This window comes from Ceratotherium simum, chromosome 13 (assembly GCF_057802395.1).
Source record: "Ceratotherium simum simum isolate JZ-2026a chromosome 13, ASM5780239v1, whole genome shotgun sequence".
Lineage (NCBI taxonomy): Eukaryota > Metazoa > Chordata > Mammalia > Perissodactyla > Rhinocerotidae > Ceratotherium > Ceratotherium simum.
Genome location: NC_141912.1, coordinates 52,066,925 through 52,092,243, shown reverse-complemented (window position 1 = coordinate 52,092,243; position 25,319 = coordinate 52,066,925). Strand labels below are relative to the sequence as shown.

The window sequence follows — 25,319 nt, the reverse complement described above, 5'->3', positions numbered from 1 at the left end:
GACCGGTATTTGCCAGGTGTGATTCACTGAGTGCGGGAGTATGGATCAAAACATGTTAACAGAATTATTTGAAATATAGTCAGGGAGCTTCCTACCTAAACTCATCAAATTATTTTAAAACCAAAAACAGCCCTGTAATGGTAGGAATAGCTGCCTCTAATATTGTGCTTTATAAATTAATATTCTTATGCTAAGCTTTCTTGAAACGAAGCTTCCAGTACAAGAATGGACTTGTGCATTCACACACACACTCCACACACACACACATATGTGAAGAGACATGGACTAAACTCTGAGGGCTGAAGTGCCCTTAATTGAGAAGTTCCACCTTTTTAAGATTGTTTGACAATTTTAAAACATTGGAGTAATATATAAATACAACATTGGGATTTCTTAAAGAAAGAATTGATTTTGCTTAAATTTTTCTTCTAATATAGTTGAAATAAATCTGTTTGCTTACCTAGCTATCATCTGATTATTTTACAAAGCCTCATTTTCCTCTGTTAGAAACAGTTTGGTTCCCAGTACCAAGCGATCCTCCTGCAAGGAGACTGAAACACAGACCTTCCAAACCAGACAGACATGTGTCAGGACAGCATCTTCATGAGAGCAAACAAACCTCATTTTATGTCATAAGCAGGACCTACAGATTTTCCATAAACCAGGAAATATGTATTCAATACCTAAGGATGCATCAAAATGTACTGTGTGCTAGGTTACTAGATTGACTTTAGTAGAGGGGAAAATCCTTGTTCTTTCTCTTAAATTACCCAAGAACCCACATTACCAAAACCCAGGTTCAGTAGACAAAGCAGAATGGAGGCATGATGCTGAGATGATTGGCGATAAAATTCCAGAATGCTGGGCTGAAGATTCAAAAAAAAAAAGGGGGCATGCAGTTATGCAGTTAACTGATCTATTTAAATCCTTTTATTATTACACATTAAACAATAGATTATTTCCTTTGATTTTTTTTCTTCAGAGGGGAGGCACACTCTAAATCTGTGAAATTACCTACTTAGCAGGTTGGCCTGCCTACTGAAGTTCTCCTGACCAGAATGAAATCAATACACAATAATTGCTTCTAATCCCTCCTTTTCTGCAAATAGATGGGGAGAACTGTCATCAATGTTCTTAGAGTCTACTGAGTTGTCTTTTCATGATTTCCCTTGACATAAGTAAAAGATAAGTTTAGAAGTAGTTACAAAAGGAAAGAGAGGTGGAAAAACCTGGTGGAAGATGATGTTCTGTTAATACTTGTTAGAGTTCTGTTTGTGTCATTTGTCTGAGGAAGTCGGTACTTTCTCTTAGGCAGACAAGTTTAGGTGTAAAAGACTAGCAATTAATCTAGCCTGTGTTTATTATGTCCTTAATCCTCAAGGAAACAGATACTAAAAATACACCTAATTTTTTCTAAGTTTATAATAAAGCTTTAGCTTTAATGAAAGCCAAAACTACATCTCGAATGGTTTAAAATGAATTAACCATATTGATTCAATTATATCTGCCAAACACTGTTGTTACTCTCTCACATCAAATTAATAACATGTACAATTTGAACGAGTGGACTGGGTATTTACCCTTATACGTTAAGTATACGGATATTTTATTTTATTTTATTTTATTTTTATTTTTTTATTTTTTGTGAGGAAGATCAGTGCTCAGCTAACATCCATGCCAATCCTCCTCTTTTTACTGGTGAAGACCGGCCCTGAGCTAACATCTATTGCCAATCCTCCTCCTTTTTTTTCCCTTTTTCTCCCCAAAGCCCCAGTAGACAGTTGTATGCCATAGTTGCACATCCTTCTAGTTGCTGTATGTGGCACGCTGCCTCAGCGTGGCCCGACAAGCGGTGTGTTGGTGCGCACCCAGGATCCGAACCCGGGCCGCCAGTAGCGGTGCCCGTGCACTTAACCTCTAAGCCACGGGGCCAGCCCTAGAGATTTGATTTTAAATACGGACATATGAACACACAATATCAAGAGTGTATTCCTGAATAAATTAGCAAACTGTTTTCCATGTTTGAAATTTTCATTTTGAGTTTATTTGAATTCTTCACAGGTCTTTTTGGTTAATTGCTTAGTTGAAGTCAAGTTTAGTATAAATGAGGGTAACTTAATTTCAATTTGTGCTCTTGTATAACCATATGTTCTTCAATTTATAATAGAATGATATACATCTTTTAAAAGGTGACACACCTACAATCTAGCTTCATTCTCTTTTAGGAGATAAACACCCCAATAGAACGCAAAGTCAAGACATTTTGACTTGAAATATTAACCCAGGCAACTGATTTAGACACTCGCCTTCAGGGTACACTTTTGCTTATAGGAAATATTAAAACATTGCCAGTCTTGGGATTCAGAATAAATCCTATCCAGGCATATTTCTGGGATTCTAAAACTTTGACATCTGTCTATCAGAGCCTTAGAAATTATTGTGAAGGACAGACTTTTGAATACAAACAAGATAATGTTCCCTCTATTCCCTGTAATGTAAGTGTGTCTCTTGTACCGTTTATTTTCTTTTGATAATTAATATTTTTCTATTCATTAAAATTAACTCTAAGCAATGTCCACTCTAAAAGGGAGCATTGTGTTATCTGTGCCGATTGGAATGAATCAGTACATGAATTCAAGTGTGCAAGACTTCCTTTATCTTTCTGTAACTGAGCTTAATTTCTATTTTGAGCCCCAATCCACCAGGGGCACAAACTAAATCTCAGACAGTTGTGATCTCCTCCCCAACACACACCCTATTTTTTTTTATGTTGTATCTAAGTCCCATCGGCTTACAGAGTCCCCCGGCACCAGGGGGGAGGGCCATCCTGTCCTTACCAGGCATCTGTCCACACAGGAGGCTGCCAAGACATCCTCAGTCCCATCTAGTCCCGGGGTGATCGGGTTGCACATCACTGCGCCCTTCGTTAACACCACAAGGTCTTCTGAATTTGGAAGTGTGCATGGAAACGGCTGGTTCTTCTCTTGCCTTGCTGGGACGTGAACTCTGAGGCTCTCTCAAGCCCACCAGTTAGACACAGCACTCAGATATTTCTACTCAATGCTTTTGAGTCATTCTGGGTTTGCCAGAAGCACGGCAAAAGTTTCCTAGGTTCCCAGATACCCTAAACCATATTGGGATTCTGGCATTTCTTAACATGCCTCCTCCAGCATGTGGGCTGATGTGATGAAAGAGAGGGGTTTCCTCTCATGGATACTTCAGTGCCCAACTTCTCTTCCTTCCTCCTCCAACTCTCTGTCTCTACCTCAGATCCAGAGGGTAAGTGGGCTCTTCCTCAATTCTTCTAGATCATTTGTTTGTGGTATGTGTTGGATTAAAGATGGTGGCAACTTCTTTGGTCTTTCTCCCAAAGAGAGATGGGGTCTAATTCCCCTCCCCTTAGATCTGAGCTGACCTCAGTGACTCACTTGAAACCTATAGAATATGGTGAAGGTAATACTGTACGACTTTTGAAGCTAGATCAGAAGACGACTTGAAGTTTCTCTTTTGGTCTCAGGACATTCATTCTCCAGAGGCTTCCTCTCAGAACCCAGCCACCATGCTGTGAAAAGCCCAAACAACATGGAGAGGCCATGGGTGGGTATCTTAGTCAAGAGCCCAGCTGAGCTCTTAGCCAACAGGTGCATCAACCACCAGCTGTGTGTGGGAGCCGTCTTGGACACTCAGCCCATCTGACTGAGACTGCATGAAAAACCCCTAAAAGGAAGCACGCAGTTGAGCCCTTCCCAGTTCCCAAACCACAAAATTGTGAGCAAAATTAAATGATTGTTTTAGGCTGCTAAGTTTTGGGGTAATTTGTCATGCAGCAATAGATAATCAGAATATCAGATATTGCAGAAATCAGCAATAGATAATCAGAAAGAGCACGTACTTTATGCTGTTTCAAACTCAAAATCCAGGCTTTTGCAACTCCAAAGTCTCAGCATCTTTGTTTCTCTGCCTTTCACTGAATTCAGAATTAACTGAGAGAGATGATAAGTAAAGGAAATATGGTGAATAGGATGGAGGTACAGTGTACGGAATCTTTGATTGTCTCAAAACATTACCCCACCCCCCTGGTATGCAATGTTATATGTGAGTGGGGTGTTTTTTGTGTCTCTTACAAAGAGGGATGGGTTTCAATTCTTTAAAGAGAAAAAAAATAAAGAATTGATTTGAAAAACAATATAATTTTCATACATTAGGTAAGCTTAGGGCTTGGAGATGCTGGGACTATAACAATACAGGAGCGGTAGGTGGGTGGGGAGAGGAATCAGCCCAGATGGTGCACACACTATTGTATGTCAAACACCATTTCGGGAACAGGTACTCAGACATGGAGCGAGACCTTGCAGAAGGGAGCACAGCAATTCCATTGACGAATGAGTGGGATCTGTTCCTTTCTCCTGAGCAGGTGCTGGCGGACACCGTGATGAGACACTCTTTCCAGATCAGAGGAAGAGTTGATCCTCAGGCTTTACCCAATTCAGCTCAGTAACACAGTGAAATGACATTTCTCAGTACTCTCTTTCAATCTCTTCATTTTTCTCCACGCACTGGCTTTGTTTTCATCTCTTTACGGATTAACCTTCTCTGTTGCTCACTCTATGTGACAAAATACGTCTGTCCCACCATCCCTGAGGGTATGTCTTTCTCTCCAGTTACACACAGAGCTGCCTCAGAGTCTCAATGCTAAATTCCTGGGATGAAGACCAACTGGGTTTCATTTGGGTCAAGTGACTCCATGACTTGGTCAATTCAGTCATCGCTAGGGGGTGGGGTTCTGTAGCACAACCATGGTTGGTGGGAGCCCACCCTCCCCCATGCAGGGGTGAGAGGAGATGGGGCAGTTCTTGGAGAAGGGGCATCTCTGTGAACAGAGCAGGTGCCCCAAAGTTGTCTACTTGGTAAACTGTCTTCTCTATAACAAAGGCTCAATAAATCACAGCTGTTATGAGAAAAGAATTGGGTAACATGTATTATCACTTTTGGCTGTGAATAATTACCAGAAAAGGCTCTGTACATCAGAGAACACCTCGAAGACATTCACTCAACAAAAATTTAAATCTTCTTTCCTCAGTGCCCAGACTGACCACACGCTCTCACTCTGACTCGGGGTCTTTACTGAGAACATCATCAAGGCTGATGCTTCCTACATAATGTTCACAAAACACAATTGGCTGGGCCAGCATCATCATAAAGAGAGGTTATCACTTTGGGACGTAAATACCCCTGTAGATGGAGCCTTTGTCCTACATCATAACAATAACACCAGTTACTGGATGCTTACTCTCTTCCTGTCACTTGCTGAGCCCTTTGAGAACGTTATCCCACTTAATGCTCACATTAATACTATGGGGTATGATCATTCCTATTTCCCAGGTAAAAAAAAGTGAAGTTTATGGGGCCGGCCCAGTGGCATAGTGGTTAAGTCCACGTGATTCACTTCGGTGGCCCGAGGTTCCTGGGTTCGCATCCTGGGAGTGAAGCTATGCACTGCTCATCAAGCCATGCTGTGGTGGCATCCCATATACAAAGTAGAGGAAGACTGGCACAGACGTTAGCTCTGGGACAATCTTCCTCAAACAAAGAGAGGAAGATTGGCAACAGATGCTAGTTTAGGGCCAATCTTCCTCACCAAAAAAAAAAAAGTGAAGTTCAAAGATTAAATAATTTCTTAGCAAATAGAAGTCAAAGCTGGGATTCAAACCTAAGTCTGTCTGTTGACCTTCATAACACAGTTGCCTGGAAGCACAGGGCCCTGCATCTCCACGGCCCTCCAGCAGGCACAAGGCTTCGTACCTCACAGCCCTCTTCCTCAGCTGACCCAGTGTGCCACGTGGATCCACCCCACCCGTCTTTATCTCGATCTCTGTGGAGGGCCCCCATCCCCATACCTCCCTAAAAAAGAAACAACTGGGAACTATGCCTCGTCCCTCTCCATACTAGTGGCTCCCACGGGATTTCAATGTTCTACCATAATCCCATTCCACCCCCTCCTCACAGATGATGAGTCCCTAAGGGGCAGGCTCCAGACCCCAGCTGAGCTGAGGAGCTCCTTGTCCTGTGTTTCTGGATTTGGGGTCAAGAGATTTAATCAGGTCCCTCTCAGTTGCTGCAGCTCGAACACATAAAACTCAGGAGCTGCCAATAGTCACATTTGCCATTGTGTGAAAGGAAACGAACAGAGGGGAGCAGAGATGAGACAGAGAAGTAGAGTTCCATGGGCTTCCAGCCCCAGGTCCCTGTTTTTATGATACAATCATGTGACCTCAGACTGATCCATAGCAGGCAACTAGACTGTTACCTTCATGAGAGCAGGGATCAGTCTGGCCTTGCTCACTATTGTTCTCCTAGTGTTTAGCATGGTGTCTGGTATGTAGAGGATACAACAGTAGCTGTTGGATGAGTGAATGACACATTCTTATGACACCTGCTACTAATGTCTCCCGTTTTCCCATAAAAAGCCTTGACTCAGGAATTTTAGTCAACTCTACTATCCAAAAAGTCCTGGCTATTAGCTAGATTGTTCATCTATTCATCCATCCATCCACCCATCCACTCACCCACCATCCCACCACAGAGATCCTCCTGGGAGTCTGGCTCTTCTAGGAATTGAAGATAAAAGACCCAAGACCATGGTCATTGAGGGCTTCCAGTCTAGGTGGGGGCACAGGCCTCTAAAATGTAATCGGTATTTTCCAGGCCATCCAGCATGGGGGGATAATTGGTTGACATCAACACTAACCCTACAATATTTCTCTGGCTCTAGCCTCATCTTATAGATTTCCCAGAGATTTGCCCCTCCCACGGAGAGGCTTCTCAGAAGCTCACATTCGGGTCCTGCATAGCTGTCCACAAGTCCATGCACTCCTACAGTTCCCAGCTCTGTGCACCATCAGATGGTTTGGCTGCTCTGCCCGGCTCTGCCCAACAGAGATGAGCCCCACCTCAGGGGGTGTCTAGACCCTCTGTCAGAGCCATCTTCAGCCATATCTTCCTTGCTACTCAGCCTGGCAGCCTCTCCCTGGCCTGTTCCTTGGATCCCAGGGGAGCCCAGAGAACTCTCACCTCTTTCCTATGAACTCCCAATCTCCCTCCTGTCCCTGCCACTGTCTCTCCAGCTATCTCACCGCTAAGATGATGGCTCCTGCTCTTTTTAGGTCTTCCCTCTTCCAGGGTCTGCTTCTCTTCCCTCCACCCACACATATGGACCACTTACCATCACTCATCATTCACTGAGGGCTAAACACATTACGTGATTTCCCTCATGTAAAACTCTCAAACACCCATGAGATCTGGTGTTACCAGCCCCATTTTACAGACGAAGAAACTGGGACTCAGAGAGGTTATTTGTTCAAGGTCAAACCTAGACAAAAAAGCTTAATTTCCTCATTGCACTGCCTCTGTAAGGTGTGCAGAAGCATGAAGGTTTATAGATTCAGTTCAGGCAGCATCACTATTCAGACAGTGTCCACAGGGCTTAGGATCACTCAACCTGAATTCAGGAGGCTCATCCGGGCTGACCATTCATCCCACATGGTCATCCCTGAAGCTGGAATGAACATGTTCCAAATCTCACAACTCAGAAGCCACCCCAGGGCCTTTAAAGCTTTAATCCATTACAAATAATATCAGCTTTTGCTGAGCAATTAACAATGTCTTTATGGTGGAAAATTTCATACATTTATGAAAATAGAAGAAGAGTGTAATAAACCCCATATATACATTACCCAGCTGCAGCAATTAGCAACAAAACATCACTCATGTTGCTCCTATACTCCCACCCACTCCCCCTCACAACCAAGTTAATCTGAAACAAATCCGTATTATTTCATCCATAAATAGTTTGACATGAGTCTCTAAAAGATAAGGATACTTTTTGGAAAAATTCAATATCATCGTCATACCTAAAAAATTAACAGTAATTCCCTTCTATCAAATGTTACTCATGGTTCAAATTCTCCCAACTATATCATCTAGTTTTAAAATAATTGCCGAGTTAGAATCAGAATCCTAAAAAGGTCTACACATTGCATTTGTGTGAAGAATCTCTTCAACCTGTAGGATCCCCCTACCTCTTGGATCTTCATGCAATTTTCAAAATTTCCTATTATGGAAATATAAGAGTAGAGAGTTCTCTGAAAGGTGTTAGTCACTTGACCTGGAGAACAGCGCTTTCTGAGGACCTTGAAATACAGATTCTGATATGGTAGGTCTGGGATGGAGCCCAAGATGTTGCATTTCTCACAACCTGCCCAGTGATCTGTACATTGCTAGTCTGGGGACCACTCTGAATAGCAAGTCTGTCGAGTTCACGTTACAAATCTTGCTGATTTTGCTAATTGCAATATTAGAGGAACAGAAGTGTTCCTCTGTTTCCTGTATTTCCCATAAATTTGTACCGAAAGGCTTGATTGAATTCTGGGTCAATTATTTTGGCAAGAAGTCTTCATAGGCATACCTTCTATTGCATCACATCAGGAGGACCTTCTGGCTTCCCCCTCTGAGTGATGTTAGTTATTTAGGGTGGTCAGCCTGACCCTTCCATCGTAGATCCCTATTAGTAGTTTCAGCAGCTGATCTCATCATCATCCGGATCAGTGGTTCTCAAGGCTGGCTGCGCATAGAATCTCCTGGAGAGATTTTAAAACATATTGATGCCGGAGTCCTATTCCAAATCAATTCTATCAGAATCTCTGGGTGGGGCCCAGGCAGAGAGAGTGTGTGTGTGCGTGCACACTGGTGAGCAGGCAGACGTGCAACTCTGCACTGCAAGTGTTTTAAGCCCCTCAAATGATTCTGATAGGCACTATGTAGGTTGGAAAACCATTGGCCTAGATCATATTTTCTTCATTTTGGTTTCCAAAATGGTGATTCGCAATCTATCCTTCCTTCCATCATTGATTTTGCTGAGCTCTCCACGTGCAGAAGTGCTGGTTTAGAAAGTGAGCCAGGTGATATGCTCCAAAATAAATGAGCTCTCGCTTGTACCATGAAGACACCCACTTCTTCTACTCCTAAAGCCACCCCACCCTCCCCACAGCCCCCCTTGCTTTCAGGGGCCCCATCTCCAGGGCCCTCAAGCTGCCTCTGAATGTCCAGAGCCTGTCACCCACCAAGTCTACTCCTCCTTCCCCCTAAGCTCCGTTGGGGTTGTGGAGAAGGGCTTTTCATTTCTACACTATTTTAACTTCTTCAAAATGAGCATAGGTTATGTTTCTAAAAAAGATATTTTCATTTTCAGAGGACAAAGAGAGCATGAAAAGACCCACTTTGCCTAACTCTGCACTTTTTCTTTAAATCCCGGTGAGTCATTTAAAATCCTCTTGAATGATGTCTCTAGGCTTCAGAGGATGCCAGAATTAAAATATACAGATTAATTTGGAAATGGATAAATTTCAGCTTCCCCTAATCTCACCCTCTTTCTCCTGTCTAGGCTTGTCCTGGCAGGAGGAGGGAGGAGGATATGTACAGATAAAAAGAAAAAAGATAAGAATGCTGAAAACTTGCCACTTGCCATGGGAGGAAAAGCTGGTCACAGTTTTAGACCCAAACTCCTTCCATCCGTCTGGTTTCCTCACTCTCATCCTCTTTTTATCAATTTTTTTAAACTTATCCATTATTTAATAAAGTTTTAGAACACCAGTTTGTGAGGGCGAACTCTGTTTGTGAGAAACGCCCCAGGCAGACTTGGAGCGGAGGAATAGCTTTGATTTTTGGCGTTGAGAGTCCACGGCTTTCTGGTCAACCTTGTGCTGGTCTGTAAGCTTGTACGCTCTCTCTCTCTCTCTCTCTCTCTCTCTCTCTCTCTCTCTTTCTGCAGAAGAGTTTTAGTTAATCTCTCTGTTGACTTTCAGGAATCCCTAAGCACGGCAGGGAAGCCCAAGCTTCACTACTTCAATGCAAGAGGCAGAATGGAAACAATCCCGTGGCTCTTGGCCGCAGCAGGGGTAGAGGTAAGACGCTCGATTTATTCGTATTATTTTTGTCTCCAGGTCACTGAGCACCTACTTGGGGAGCAGTTGTAGAAAACTCTTTACATGATCCCCAGACAAAATGCAGCTTTTACCACCTGTTCTTTAAACGTTGGGCTGTGAGTAAATTAGTTCTTTTCAGTAAGTGTCCAAATACTGCGGTAACTGGTTGTTGATAACTGAGCCCAACATAGGTGATGCAAATAATGATCAACTAAAGAATACTCATTCTATCACACAGCTTCTTTTCATTTCATTCTTATCAGCCAAATATTGCATTTGTTTAATTACATTTGCCTCAAAAATATTAAGAAACAGGTAATTTTCTTTAAATGTATAGAACAATCTCAGAGCTACTGATGTAAGAACATGTCATTCACTACCAAAAATACAACTGTCCTACACTTTAACTGATTTTTAAAATTATGTTCTCAACATACTTAAAAGCTTAGTGAAGTTTATGAAGACCTTTCAAAGATAAATATATGTATCTGTATACATATTAATTGTGAATATAAAGCAAGTAGCCTCTTCTGTAACCCACACATAAAATTTCTTTTAGTCACTCCTAAGTGGTCTCTTAGATCCAAAGATGAAACATCAGGGAGTTTTCTTCAAATTTATGGCCAGCTGCACTGTGGTTTAACACGAAAACAGCAAGTAACCCTGGTGACCTGACGTTCGTCAGGATGCTCTACATTCACTTTCAGCCTTGGTAGAGGCACCGAGATCATTCGTTCTCTAGAAATGTAGATACTTTATATAAACGCAGCTCAGAACATTGTTTATTTTTAAATATTCTGTGAAATGTTCCATTTTATGTAATCTGGTGATGCAGAGGTTTGAAGAAATTTTAGGGGAAGATAATATGTTTTATACCAGAATCTGAGGAAACCTATGAAACTCTTCCCAGAAAAATGCCATATACATGCATGCCATTTATATATATAAAATTATATAAAATATAAATATATTATATAAAATTATATATATATTTAATTTTAGGGGTTTCTAGAAGCAATTAAATAACATACTTGCTACAATAAAGCAAAAAGTCTGTGAAAATTCATCACTTTTTTCTAAAATGCTTTTGTTTTGAATATTTTAAAATTTTAAATTAAAACTTTGAAAATACGTGGAGAAAAGTACAAAGTACATTATAATAAACATGATCCCACTAACTGGAATGAGAATTATTAATATTTTATCCTATGTGCCTTCAGTCTTTAAAAAATAAACCACAGGTAATATATTCATATAATCTTCTTTTAAAAATAAAACATGAGGGGCTGGCCCCGTGGCTTAGCGGTTAAGTGCGCACGCTCCGCTGCTGGTGGCCCGAGTTCGGATCCTGGGCGCGCACCAACGCATCGCTTCTCCGGCCATGCTGAGGCCGCGTCCCACATATAGCAACTAGAAGGGTGTGCAACTACGACATACAACTATCTACTGGCCCTTTGGGGGAAAAATAAATAAATAAATAAAATTAAAAAAATAAAACATGAACAGATTAAGCTAAAATTCGCTTGGACCATCAGCCCCATCTCCATTTAAGTAACCTCTATCCAGTCAGTCTAGCCTTTATATTTTTACGTTTATATGTGTGCTCACCAACCATTGACTTGTGTGCCTTTTGAAATAATTTATATAAATAGTTCCTTTTGTGTATTATTCTCTATTTTCCTCCTTACACTCAATACTATGTTTTTGAGATCCATCCATGTTGAGATGGATAGATAACAGAAGGATAGGTGATGAGAGAGATAGAGAGAGAGAAAGAGAGAATCTGGTTCATTCATTTATAATTACTTTTTAAATCTCAATTTGTATACTTTGTTGCTTTAGAGTTAGATCTGAATAAAATATGATAAAACACACAGGAGACAATGTGAACCCAAAGCCTACCTATCAAAAACACTCTAAGTTCTTTGGGGGCACTAAATATTTTTTTAGTGTAAATTTTCTTTTAACTTGAACTTGCCATTTTGTAACTGAGCAAAAAGGGGCTCATTCTGCTTGCTGCAATCCGGGGCCAATCAATTGCAAAGAAGTCGGTGGTTGAGAAAGGAAAGTTTATAAGATCAGCTAGCACAATCAGAAGGTGGCAGACTAGTGTCCTCAAGACCTATCTTAAAATTATACAGAATCTTGAGGCAGTTATATAGGGGAAATTGGCATGGAAGGAGGCAGTTTAGGGACGTTGACTATCTGGTGTGACGAACTTCAAGGCACCTCATTATCTCTTTCTTCTGTCATTTGTGATGGGTACCAACATAGAGTTTTTCTTTCTGGAGGCCATCATGCTCCTGGGGAACTCAGAGAACAAAGTTATCCTTATCATAGCTGGCAGATATACGTAAGCAAGAGTCATAGAACTAGCAGATCATGTATTCTGCAAAAGTGAGAGGTGCTTAACCATCTAGGCTATGTGTAGGCTAGAATATTCTCAGAGACTAGTGAGTCAGGATCACAGTTACAATATTGCTTCCTTTCCCTAAGATGGCTTTCCTCATGCTAACTTAAGATCTAGATGTTACAATTTCTTCTTTCAATGACTTAATTTTTTCAAAACAATAAAAGGCAAATTCTGCTTTCCAAGCCACATGAAGCTCTTTCTTGGATGTTCTGATTCCTCACAGTTTCTACATTCAAGATTGGCACTATCATAGCTTGTCAGAGTTAGAAGAAACTTCTATAGTCAATATCCACCTTCTGTACCCGCATTTTCCTTTTGATGTGAGTCATAGCAAATTTTCAACAAGTTAAATAATCTTGCTCTAGTGTCTACAACTTTGCTAAATGGCGGTGGTCTGTTTATCTTTGGAGCCCCTGCAGCACCTAACATAGCCCCTCACACATAAACATTCAAGCATAAGGTACCATTGAGGAAAACACGTCATTAAAAAATAAGTTCCAGTGGGAAAACTTTTCTGTGTGATCTGGCAAAACTCAATCTAAATTTACCAGAAAATTCCTCAGATAATATCTAGTCTGAAGAGTTTCAATACCTCCCATGCTGTTTCATGGCCACGCCCAGGCGTGAGGCCCTGGGCAGCCTCACAGCTGCCTTCTGCCCCTCCTGCTCTCAGAGCTTACCCTGATAAGGAATGCCTTTAGAACTGGAGGTGGGCTCCACTCTCTGAGCTCTTGAGCCTGGCCACACCAGACAGTGAAAGTTACCCTGGAGGTCCTGACGTGAGAAATCAGAATCATAAACATATGCTTTGTTCCATCACACTTCACGAAAATCATAAGTAATCTTTACATTAAGGAAAAAGTGCTTTTGGGGAAGCTTTGTTTGATACCCTAGTTATCCCTATCAGTATTCTCGTATTTGGTATCGACTTTGGAATACGGCTTTTTCCTATAAAAATCATTTAAACACAAATGATGCATTTACCAAGATGATAATATCTAAAATGTAGTGGCCCTGGAGAGAAGGGATTCTAGCCCTGTTCTTCCACCCTTTAGCTGAGGGACTTTAGGCAAGTCACTTAACCTCTCTGGGCTCCCTAAGCTTCAAATGAAGGCTTGGAAAAGCAGGGCACCAATATTGTAATGTCAGCTGTTGCCTTTTATTTGCTGGTGAAAATAAAAGAGAGAGAGAGAGAGGAAAAAAAAAAACCCTCCAACTCTATCTGACCCAAGAAAGTTATTTGGAATACGGAGTAAGAGGAGTGGAGAGATTGGACTTAATGTTGGGCAATGTGGGGCAGACCCAGAGAAAACTTATTTTGTAAAAACAGAGCAGACAGGGAGAAAGAAGAGACCCCGTCACACACATACACACACACACTCCACCCTCACACAAAGATTCTGTTTAAATGTAGTAAGCATCCAGTTTCCACCTTCGGAATGCCATGTTTCTACTCATTAAGACATAGTCATAAGGAGAAGAGCATGTCAACTAAACATCTGCTCGTTTTGAGAAAAAAGGCCAATAAGGGTGACAGAATTTTTTTTAGCTTATCCATATTTTCTAATTTTTCTAAAATGAGTTCCTATAACCGTGCAATAATATTTAAAATATTTTTTAAGTGAACCAGGGGAAGACAGATTTTTTTTGCATCTTTGCATCTGTCTTGGCTCCTAAAAATGGCAGACTTCCCCAGAGAGAAATGTTTCTTGCTCTTGGATTTGAGAGTTATAGTAATGCTGGTCTTCAGGGTTTAGGAATGAGGGTGATCTGACACCTTGGTTTAACGTTACTTAACATTAAGTATTCAGGAATGACAACCAGGGAACTATGTATTGATATCTTTTCTTGTTATTTTTTATTCCAAATTGTAAAATTTTAAACTTTTAATTATTTTTTGTTGTAAAGGGGGTGGAATAGAATCTTTGGGAAAAATACTAGTTTCCAGTTAGGTGTTGGGTTTTCCCATCTCTAATCACGATAGAAAATAGCACAGAAAAATTCCTTGTGTTAAATTTTATATTAAAATTGTACCATGCAAAATGCACACAGTCAATTTGTGGCTGTATTTTAAAGAGAAGGTATCCAGGGGACCGGCCCGGTGGCGCAAGCGGTTAAGTGTGGGGACTCTGCTTCAGCGGCCCAGGGTTCACAGGTTCGGATCCTAGGCACACACAGACACCCTGCTTGTCAAGCCATGCTGGGGAGGTGTCCCATATAAAGTGGAGGAAGATGGGCACGGATGTTAGCTCAAGGCCAATCTTCCTCAGTTAAAAAAAAAAAAGAGAAGGGTTGGCATCAGATCTTAGCTCAGGGCTGATCTTCCTCACAAAAAAAAAAGAGAGAAAGTATCCAGAAGTAAATTGGTAACAGCCTAACAATAAAACTGAAAATTAAGACAAGTAAAAAAATGTTGAAAGCAGCAACAAATAAACCACACCTTGATCATGTTTCCTTGAAGAACGAAACAAAGGGTCGTCTGAGTTCATTCAGTTTGTTGTTAAGTTGTTATCAACTCATTTCTGAGATTTGCTGCAACTTAATTTCTCTCTGTCTAAGCCTCTTGGGTTTAAAAAGAGAATATATAACGGAATGATCAAAAAAAATCTGCGTGTTCTTGAACAATGGAAATAAGAGACAAAAAAAAAAAACCCACCCAAATGAAAGTTATGAAGAAAAAAACACGATGGTCAATTATTGAGCCAGGCATGCGAGTTCATCTTTAGTTGTTATGATCTCATTTAATCATCATGACAGCACCATGAGCAGATATTAGCTTCATTTTCACATATTACAAAACTGACATTATAAGAGAGTTAGTAAATTGTCCAAGCTAATTAAGGGGAGTAGCCTGCATTCAAATTATAGCCTGAAAAGTTTACCTGGCAGGCTAGATCTGCATGACAGTAGGTATAGATATATCTCGATCAACTGAATTCAGAAAACCCTTTGCTTTGATTTTACATAAAAACTTCCTTAGTTTCATAGGACCCAGAAAAGACAGCATGGGTTCAATCACTGCTTGAAACATTGGTTTGATTGGTGGTTAGGCTCTTTACTTCTATTTAACTCTTTTTCCATGATATCAACAGCAATAATAACAATAAAAATGATAATAGCACCGTGTTCTTATATTCCTTCTTTCATTCTTAAGTTTGAAGAAGAACTTTTTGAAACACGTGGAGAATTTGAGAAATTAATCCAAGGTGAGATAAAGCCTTGTTACTCGTGATGTTGCATTAGACCAAGGATGAGATGGTCTCTCCATTACTATGAAAGGCAGACACACACACACACAATAATATTCTAAATAAGAGCAGTGAAAATTATGTAGACAGTATCTTTCAATATCTCTATATAAGGAAGGCAGCACTAGGATCTTGCAAGGACCATCTGAGAGTTCCGACTAGGAGGAGCCTGCCTCCAAGCTTCTAAGTTGTAATGATTCCAGCTCCATCCCTCTGTTTACTCAGCCCCGGGGAGGATACCTACTTTCTGCACTTGCCACCCTCAAGATACTGCACTGTTGCTGTGTTGCATTTCAGTTCTCCAGGACCTGGTTAACTTCTTTATATTAAATTCTCTCTGCTAAAGTAATTAGTATGGTTCTGTCTCCCAGCTGGACCCTGACTGGTGTGATTGGGGAGCAGAGAATATCTTTACAGTTAAACCTGGTGGCAAGAGCAGAAAGGCCAGGATGCTCTTGCATGGGAGACAATGGAGAGAACTGGCTCAACTTAAGATGTTAAGTGGGAGAGACCGGCCTGGTGTCTTAGCAGTTACGTTCACGCGTTCAGCTTCGCTGGCCCAGGGTTCGCCGGTTTGGATCCTGGGCGCGGACCTACTCACCACTCAACAAGCCATGCTGAGGCGGCTTCTCACATAGAAGAGCTACAACTCTACAACTATGATAAACAACTATGTACTGGGGCTTTGGGGAGAAAAAAAGAGAAAAAGGAGGAAGATTGGCAACAGATGTTGGCATGGGGCCAATCTTCCTCAAAAAAAACCCCAAGATGTTAAGTGGGAAAAGAGTAAGGCCAGCCTTCCTGTCACCCTTCCGAGGCAGAGTCAGACTGACAGAGGGAGAGAGAGAGAGAGAGAGCATTCTTTCTAATTAAATCATTGCTCTCTCTAGTTTTTGTTTGTTTGTTTTCATGCAAAGATTCCTTGCAAGATTGAAAAAGTAAGCTCAAAACAAAGAGCTGTCACCCAGATGGCGGAATCACTGGGATTCAGATGGAGAGAAGAGAAGGAAAGGGTATGGAAGGTTCATGCAGGAGAGAGGTGAGGAATTACGTGTGGAAGGTACATGGAGGCAGATGTCAAGGCATGCTCTGAATTCCAGGCTGAGGTTAAATATTGTTCTCCTATAAGCAAAGAAGAGTAATGAAAAGGTTTTAAGCAGAGCCTTACGACTCCAGGAAAACCACCAGGCAGTGCATGTGGGGTAGATAAGGAGGGCCCCGCTGGGACATTATCGTGGTAGTTCAGAGATAGAAAGAGTCAAACTAGCGGGGTGGCCATGGGCCTGGAGAGTAAGTGATGAGAAAGGAGAATCCTTGGCCAGAAAGAAAGTTTTGTGTCTGCATTTTTTTGTGTCTCCCAGATTACTCAACATCGTGTCTTGCCCTCTACACGTTTTTCTGTGAATGAATACATAAATATTTCTCCTTTTAGATAAGTCTCTAAAAATACTCTAATATTATTTGATTACAAAGTCCAATTTTGTGGCACCTTTAGAGTTAAAGAAAACTTAGTTACTAATATCAGGGACAGTAAATAATCCAACTTTCCTTTGTATATTTTAAGGTGGAAACTTGATGTATGAACAAGTGCCCATGGTCGAAATGGATGGAATTAATTTGGTAGAAACCAGAGCCATCCTAAGATACATAGCCACAAAATATGACTTGTATGGAAGAAACCTGAAGGAACAAGCCTGGTACAACAATCACTTCTTATTTAGAACAAAATTTTAAAAATAAGAAAATCTAACCTTTAGGCTTTTTAGCAGTCATGTGTAGTTCTTAATAGATTAACAGAATGTTCTTTTGTTTTTTAACTTTTTAGTATAGAAAAATTTAACACATATAAAAGGAGGGATAATAGTATAATAAACCCCATGTACACAACATTTACCTTCAACAATGATCAATTCTTGGCCAATCACAGAGTTTCTTTCATTTTCTGATTCTACATGTAGTGTTAAGCCATTAGCTCTCATGGACAAATCAAGTAATCAAATTCTAGTAAAGGAAACTTGCCCCTTTCTCATGAATCTGTGTTTGCCTCCAGTAGGTGGGGGTAGCACACAGAATAAGTCACCAGAACAGACTCAAAATTTGACGGGGGGTGGGCGTGGGGAGGGGGTCTGTGTATAACCTGTGAAACAAGATTCTGGAAGTGGCAATTGGAAACCACCTCATTAGTCTCTGGTCACACCAGATAGCCCACCCGGCCTCCCAGACATTCATTAATTCTCACATGCACACACCAGTCCTTTTGCAATGGGTAGGCCTGTCTACGAACTGGTAAAATAGTCTTCTTACCTGAAATTTAAAACAGCAACCCTAAATTGTAAATCATTGCACAGAATTAGAAAACCATTAGTTGGTAAATAACAAATTATCCCTTTTTACTAAATGAGGTGTGTTTTAAATAAACTTATTCTTTTATTTCCAAAATACATTTATTTTCAGAAACTTGGCTTTAAAATTTGTAATGCAGTCAAATTTTTTAAATGATCTTGTATTTTTAAATCTTAAGGTAAGCTTTCTCTTGCTTTCTGGTAGACTCTGCCAAACTTCTGCTGATTGCTTCCCTGTAGTGTAATTTAACATGTTTCTCTGTCTCTGTATTTCTTGTAAATTGGTAGTTGGATTTAGAGGTTTTATCAGACTCAAGTTCTAGTGGTTTTTTCAAGACTGCTTCATAGGTGTTGGTGTGTTTCTCTATTAGGAAGCATAAAATGTCTGCTTGTCTATTCTTCATGATACTAGGAGCCATTGGTGTTTAGTGTTATCATTCCTTCTGCGTTTATTATCTAAAATACTTCTTTATAGAAAAACTTCCCCTCACTTACTATCTGGTTACCTGGAGTACAGCTTTCTATAGGAAAGACACGATAACTCTTGGTTTACCAATTTTCCAAACAATGAGTTGGCTCCCCTGAATCCTCCAATTAGCTGTTGTCATTGTTTTAGTATCACCATGAACTCATCAACTTAAACATCTTTGATGAGTTTTGATTCACTGAGTTGTTATTCTTTTTTATGCTCAAATTGTCCTACCCTTGGCCATGGGAGCCAGGTGGGTCCTGGGAATTTTTGACCTCACTCTAGTGATCTCTGATAGCTTCCTTATTATCTGGTATAATATGATAATCCAGACTAGTCCTATATATCTCTTGCTCCAGAATTGGACTCAGCCATTTCTCTAAGGAGCTCTGGTTCCCTTTTTTTTTTGTGAAGAAGATCAGCCCTCAGCTAACATCCATGCTAATCCTCCTCTTTTTTTTGCTGAGGAAGACGGGCTCTGAGCTAACATCTATTGCCAATCCTCCTCCTTTATTTTTCTTCCCCAAAGCCCCAGTAGATAGTTGTATGTCATAGTTGCACATCCTTCTAATTGCTGTATGTGGGACGCGGCCTCAGCATGGCCGGAGAAGCGGTGCGTTGGTGCGCGCCCGGGATCCGAACCCAGGCCACCAGTAGCGGAGTGCGCGCACTCAATTACCAAGCCACGGGGCCGGCCCTCTGGTTCCTTTTAACACAAAATGGTTTTTAAGTACATCTTTCTCAGAACTGATGTTTATAAATTGAAAATGAATTAATAATTTACTTATGGCACCTTCATTTGTATATCACTATGATAAAATCTTGTATGTGTTAGATATTTCATATTTTAAACTCTTTCAACTACCTGATCCCACAACCCTAATGCTCAGAATGCTATTATTCTGGTTATTTATTGCTACAGACATTATCGCTCCCTTTCTTGATAGGGCTCAGCTGGGTGGCTCTCTCAGAATCTCTCGTGAATGGCTTCACTCATATATCTGGCACTGCGTTGGGAGGGCTGGAACAGCTGGACCTGGCTAGGTATCTCTCTTTCCACGTGACTTCTCCATGTGGCTAGCTTGGGCTTCCTCATAGCATGAGGTTCTCAGCGTGGTTAGACTTCTCACATGGTGGCTGGCTGCCTGAGAACAAACATGGAAGAGGGCCAGGTGGAAGCCATAAGGCTTCTGTGATCGAGGCTTGGAAATCTCAGAACATTACTTCTCCACATTCTATTGGTCAAAGAAGTCCCCAAGCCCTGCTCAGATTCAAGGGGAGACAGAGACTTACTCTCAATGGCAGGAGTAGCAAAGAATTTGAGGCCATCTTCAAGTCACCCATCGTTATTCTAGATTAAGACTAAAGGAACTATGACTCAAAAATGTTGCGAGGGCCGGCCCCGTGGCTTAGCAGTTAAGTGCGTGCGCTCCGCTACTGGTGGCCCGGGTTCAGATTCCCCGGGCGCCCACCGACGCACCGCTTCTCCGGCCATGCTGAGGCTGCGTCCCACATACAGCAACTAGAAGAATGTGCATCTATGATATACAACTATCTACTGGGGCTTTGGGGGAAACAATAAATAAATAAAATTAAAAAAAAAAAAGTGTTGCGAGACTCACTTTGGACCAGGACAGAGGTTTTCCAATGCCCATACTAGTAGTTTTGTCACTATGCCATGGCGCCTTGTCAAACATATTACCCATCTTTCCATTCATTCTGGCACAAAGATGTGGGTGGTGACAAGTGGGAACTTGTGGAGTAAGTTTTGTGCCTTATTAAATTGTTCTGCTGACGAAGTTTGAGCAACTTCAATCCAGATAGAGCTGATGTTGACAGTATAGATGTCCCTAGTTACCTCTTCCACGACATGTATCAGCATGGACGATCTCACTGTTACTGCAACACTTAAAAAGCCAGATATGATCTTTGCCAAATTTATTACTTTGGGATTATTTTAATACTTTGCGTGTGTGTGTCAATTAGCATTAGTGTTACACAATTGATATTCACACACACATAATCGCTCACATACTTCAGTCCTATAATTTTCTTATCCCTCAAACTGATCTTTCTTAATATCTCAGAGGAAGACCATGCCAGTAGAAACACTTGATTTTAGCTCATGGATCATTGAAACACCTGATAACTAAGCAGGTGAGACTGAGGCGCTACTTAAAATGTTTCTTTGGCTCCTGAAATAACAGTTCCCTTTATCTTGAACTCTTGAATTTCACCCTTTCTCTAGGATTGACATGTATGTAGAAGGCTTGAGGGACCTGAGTGACATGATTATATTCTTCCCACTCTCTCTGCCTGAAAAGAAGGAGAGGAATCTTGAATACATCCTTGGAAGAGCTACTACAAGATTCTCCCCTGTCTATGAGAAGGTCAGCAACAAACTTCTGCCCTGCTCTATGACCTGGATCAAGGGGGAGAAAAACCAACTAAACTAAAAGTAGGTAAACAATTTTACTGGTGCATGAAAGATCCCAAAACACTCTGTGAAAGCAAAATTCTTCCCCCAACTGTAGTTATAAAACAAATCTGCCCTCTCTCCTCCCACCCTGGTCTTCTGGATTTAATTTTTTAAAAAATTTCATGCATAACTTAAGCACTATTTGTGGTTCTGGTGCTGACAGAATTTCAGTTGACTGATTTAATTCTGGGGTAAAATAGAACCTTATAAAGAGAATTCTAGGGGGAAAATCCCACACTAATTAGAGAGCTAAGGGGGAAAGGATGGATATTATTTCTAAAATACACTGGATAGTACCAGGGCTCAGGGCAGTTTATAAGGCTTAGCCCAATTCTACACAATATTCTAAAAGTTAGGAAAAAATTGTTCCAAAAATAACACTATTTTTCATCTGTCTCTGCATTTTTAACAGCTGAAAAATAATGTCTGAAAAAGCTTGAGCTCTAAGCAAATACTTGCTGCCACCCCTAACACAAGGGTTGGATGACTTTAGTTATCAATGCTCTTGTTCTCCAGGTACATTCATTATAATATTAGAAAATGCAGGAAAGGATCATGAAAAATGTTCGAGTTTGGTAAAACATGAGCCAGGTAAGCTTTCCAAACTCACCTGCAATTCTGCTTTAATCCATCCTTTCTGGGCTAAGTAACAATGGTTCTAAGTGAAAGCTTTAGTCCATACATTTAAATATACTTATCATGATCAATAATTTTAGAGCCTAGTCATGTAATGCAGATTATTTAATTGATACTTATGTATTTGACATAGATTATAGATACTCTAACTTCCAAGGCTGTACTTTCCCTCAAGTACACTTAGTGAGTTATAGTTCCCTTGGTACAAGATGGAAGATGAATCAAACTGTGAATAGTCTACACTTCAGGCTTTCTCCAAATCATTCTTTCAAAAGCATTTAAAAGATAATATATTCCTTTGTAATTATCATGTAATTTAAGAGATTTTTATCTTATAATTTTACCAATATTGACAATGGAATGGATGTTAAACACCACTGTTCCCAATGACTGAAGTTTCTGTTGTGGGATAGTACAGAGACTGCCCTCGTGGCTAAAAGTAGTAACAATAACATCATCACTAACAACAGCACCAGCTACTGCAATGAGGGCTCACTTCTACCAAGTGCTTACTATGTGTCAGGCACCGTGCTATGCATTTTGCATGCATGATCCCCTCTAATCTTCATAACTCCATGAAACAGCTTTATCCCCATTTGACGGATGAGGCAACCAGAGCTTAAAGAAGCAAAGTAACTTGCCCAAGGTCATACAACTAACAAAGTTAAAGCCTGCGTTCCAGTCTCTCTAACTCCTGATCCCATGCCCAAGCGTCATAAAATTGTAGAGTTTTAGGGTTAAAATATACCTTAGTGTCCTCCAACTCCAATCTTTCATTTTGTATTCAGTTGATTTTGACTCAAAGTGACCCATACGTCAGAGCCCTATTAGAAGAAAATTTGCTGATGAAAGAGGTTTGGGTCCCTGTGAGAATGACATTCTCCCTGCAAAGTGCAGCATAGCTAAGGACCTTGCCCTGAGAAGGTGCCAGGAGAGACTAGCATCACAGACCCAGAAGAGCCGCCAGGCCAGGCTACGGTGCTGAAATCATTCTGTAAAGATTCACAGAGTAGGTACAGGGTGATGAAACGAGAAAAAAACAAAGGCACACGAGATTGCTGTTTCCAGGGTTGAGAATATGTGAGGAAGATTTAAGCTATTCCACCTCTGTTTTTTTTGTGTGTGTGTGAGGAAGATCAGCCCTCAGCTAACATCCATGCTAATCCTCCTCTTTTTTTGCTGAGGAAGACCGACTCTGAGCTAACATCTATTGCCAATCTTCCTCCTTTTTTTCACCAAAGCCCCAGTAGATGGTTGTATGTCATAGTTGCACATCCTTCTAGTTGCTGTATGTGGGACGCGGCCTCAGCATGGCCGGAGAAGTGGTGAGTCAGTGCGCGCCCGGGATCCGAACCAGGGCCACCCATAGCAGAGCGCGTGCACTTAACCGCTAAGCCACGGGGCCAGCCCTATTCCACCTCTTTTAGGTGAACAAACTGAAGCCCTCAGGGAGATGGGATTTGTTGGAGCTCGCACAGCCAGTGGCACAGAGTAGATTAGGAACCAGGTCTCTGAACTTCTAGAGGACTTTCTGCCAAATCACACTCACTTGAAGTTATATGCTAGGTATGCCCCTAAATCCTCTACTTTCTCACTTCTCAACTATCATGCAGGCACAAGAGACCACGGGCAAGATTTTCTTGCGGGCAGTCGGCTGAGCTGGGCTGATACACAGCTGCTTGAAGTCATCTTGATGACAGAAGAGTGCAAACCCAGTGTCCTCCCAGGCTTCCCTCTGCTACAGGTCATGCTATCCACACAGCTCCCAAGAACTGCAGGGAGGATGAATTTGCATCATTCGTTACTCTTTCCTTCAGTCATTCATTATCACTTAAGAAGCTGCTAACTTCTTTATGCCAGAACCTATGCTAGAAATACAAACATGCCCTCAAGGAACACACCTAGTGGGGGAGACAAGCACAGGGATAACCTCTATATAATGTGGTAAACTAAAAAATCAAATGACATGGGAAAGCAGATGAGGGTCACCCAGGCCAGCATGGCGATCTGAGGCAGGCTTCTTACAGGAGTTAAATCTCAAAGGCTTTGCCTGGAACATAGTAGAACCTCAGTAAAAGTGGCTGCCTACCTCTAGGTAAGGTGAGGGGAAAACACTTAAGATAATATCATCCTACCATAGCCACTAATTAACAATAACCATAACCATTGACTCTACTCTTATTATATGCAAGCATCATCCCAAGCACTGAATGCACATTACTTCATTTATTTTATTCCATCCTCAAAGTAGTTAAGAAAGGAGACTCAGAGAGGTTAAGTAACTTTCCCTAGGTCACACTGTTGGTGGGTGACAGGACTGGGACTCAAACCCCAGTCGGCTGCTTCCACCGCCTGAGTTCTAAAACACTTTGCTCTTGGTGGATTCTTGATAGCCTTTTAAAAGTATGCTTATTCAAAATAGTTGTAATCTGAGTTATGATAATTCTGCAGCCTGTATTTTCCACTTCACATTACAACATAAGCGTGTTTTAGTATTGTTAGTCTGCCTTATTTTTATACAATGAAGTCTGTTACATATATTTTTGTGAAATTTTTCATGATTATAAGTCCGCTTATTGTACTCAGAATAATCTTATTTTAAATAATGAAAATCACAAACAACCTAATTATTCAATACCTAAGAAATGGGGCTACATCCATCATATAGAATTTTATGCAGCCTCAGTTATGTTTTCAAAGATTACATAACAACATGAACAAATGCTTAGAACATAAGAAAAACAAGGACTTCTGTTTATTAGTTATATATCGGGATACTCTGGAATATTTGCTTTTATAAATAATGTTACAACAGCATCTTCACAGGTATGGGTTTTTCCACATTTAAGATTACATCCTTAGGATACAATTTTAAAAATGGGATCACTGGGTTACAGCCTATGAACATTTTGTGCTTCTTGAGAAATATTGCTAGCTTGCTTTCTACAAGGGGAGCATTACTTTGCACTACCACACAATGTATAAAAATTCCATTTTATCTCCCACCTCTACTAGCAATGAGGAATACGAACACTTTTTCTCTTATGCAAAAATGTGCCTCATTTATATTTTACTTTGTTTATTTTGCTCTACTCTCACGAATAGTAATCTTTTACATTTTAGGAATTCAAGGCCAGAATCAGCCATATTCCCACAATTACCAAATTCCTCCAGCCTGGAAGCCAGAGGAAGCCTCCACTAAATGAAGCCTCCATTGAGACCATGAAGAGTATTTTCAGATTTGAACGTGGCATGTTTCTTAAAAACATGGGCACTATAGCAGCTGAGTATTAACAAATGAAGAGATCTAAAGAACTCAGGAAATGTTTCACTTTACGTTTGTAGCAGTGTCCAGAAAGAAATCATAAGGCCATTTTAATAAAGTAATAAACAGCATAAGGAAGTAAACTACCTAATACTTGTCTTAAATCAGACAACCCCCCCTCCCGTTTTTCATAAGACAGTAAAACACCAATTAATCAGAATCATCCAAATAAGAATTCTTCTGCATTCTACTTATTGCAAAAGAGTAAAATCATAAGTAATCAAATGGGTGTTACGGATTTCTTTGAAAACAAAAACAGCCACACATACATCAACATTACCCACTCCCACCACCTTTTGGGAAAAATCCAGGACACAGCATGGCTTCCAACTAGTTTCTTAAACTCTCAATCACTAGAGTATTTTACAGATATCGTATATATTTCCAGGATCAAGTTCACCTTTAGTTTCTACTTCAGTATCATAAT

General features: G+C 40.7%; 1 pseudogene; it reads left to right on the top strand.

The window, feature by feature from the left end:
• The first annotated feature begins 4,022 nt into the window (after window positions 1-4,022).
• Window positions 4,023-24,883, top strand: LOC147915727 (glutathione S-transferase-like; annotated as a pseudogene).
• Window positions 24,884-25,319: the final 436 nt, after the last annotated feature.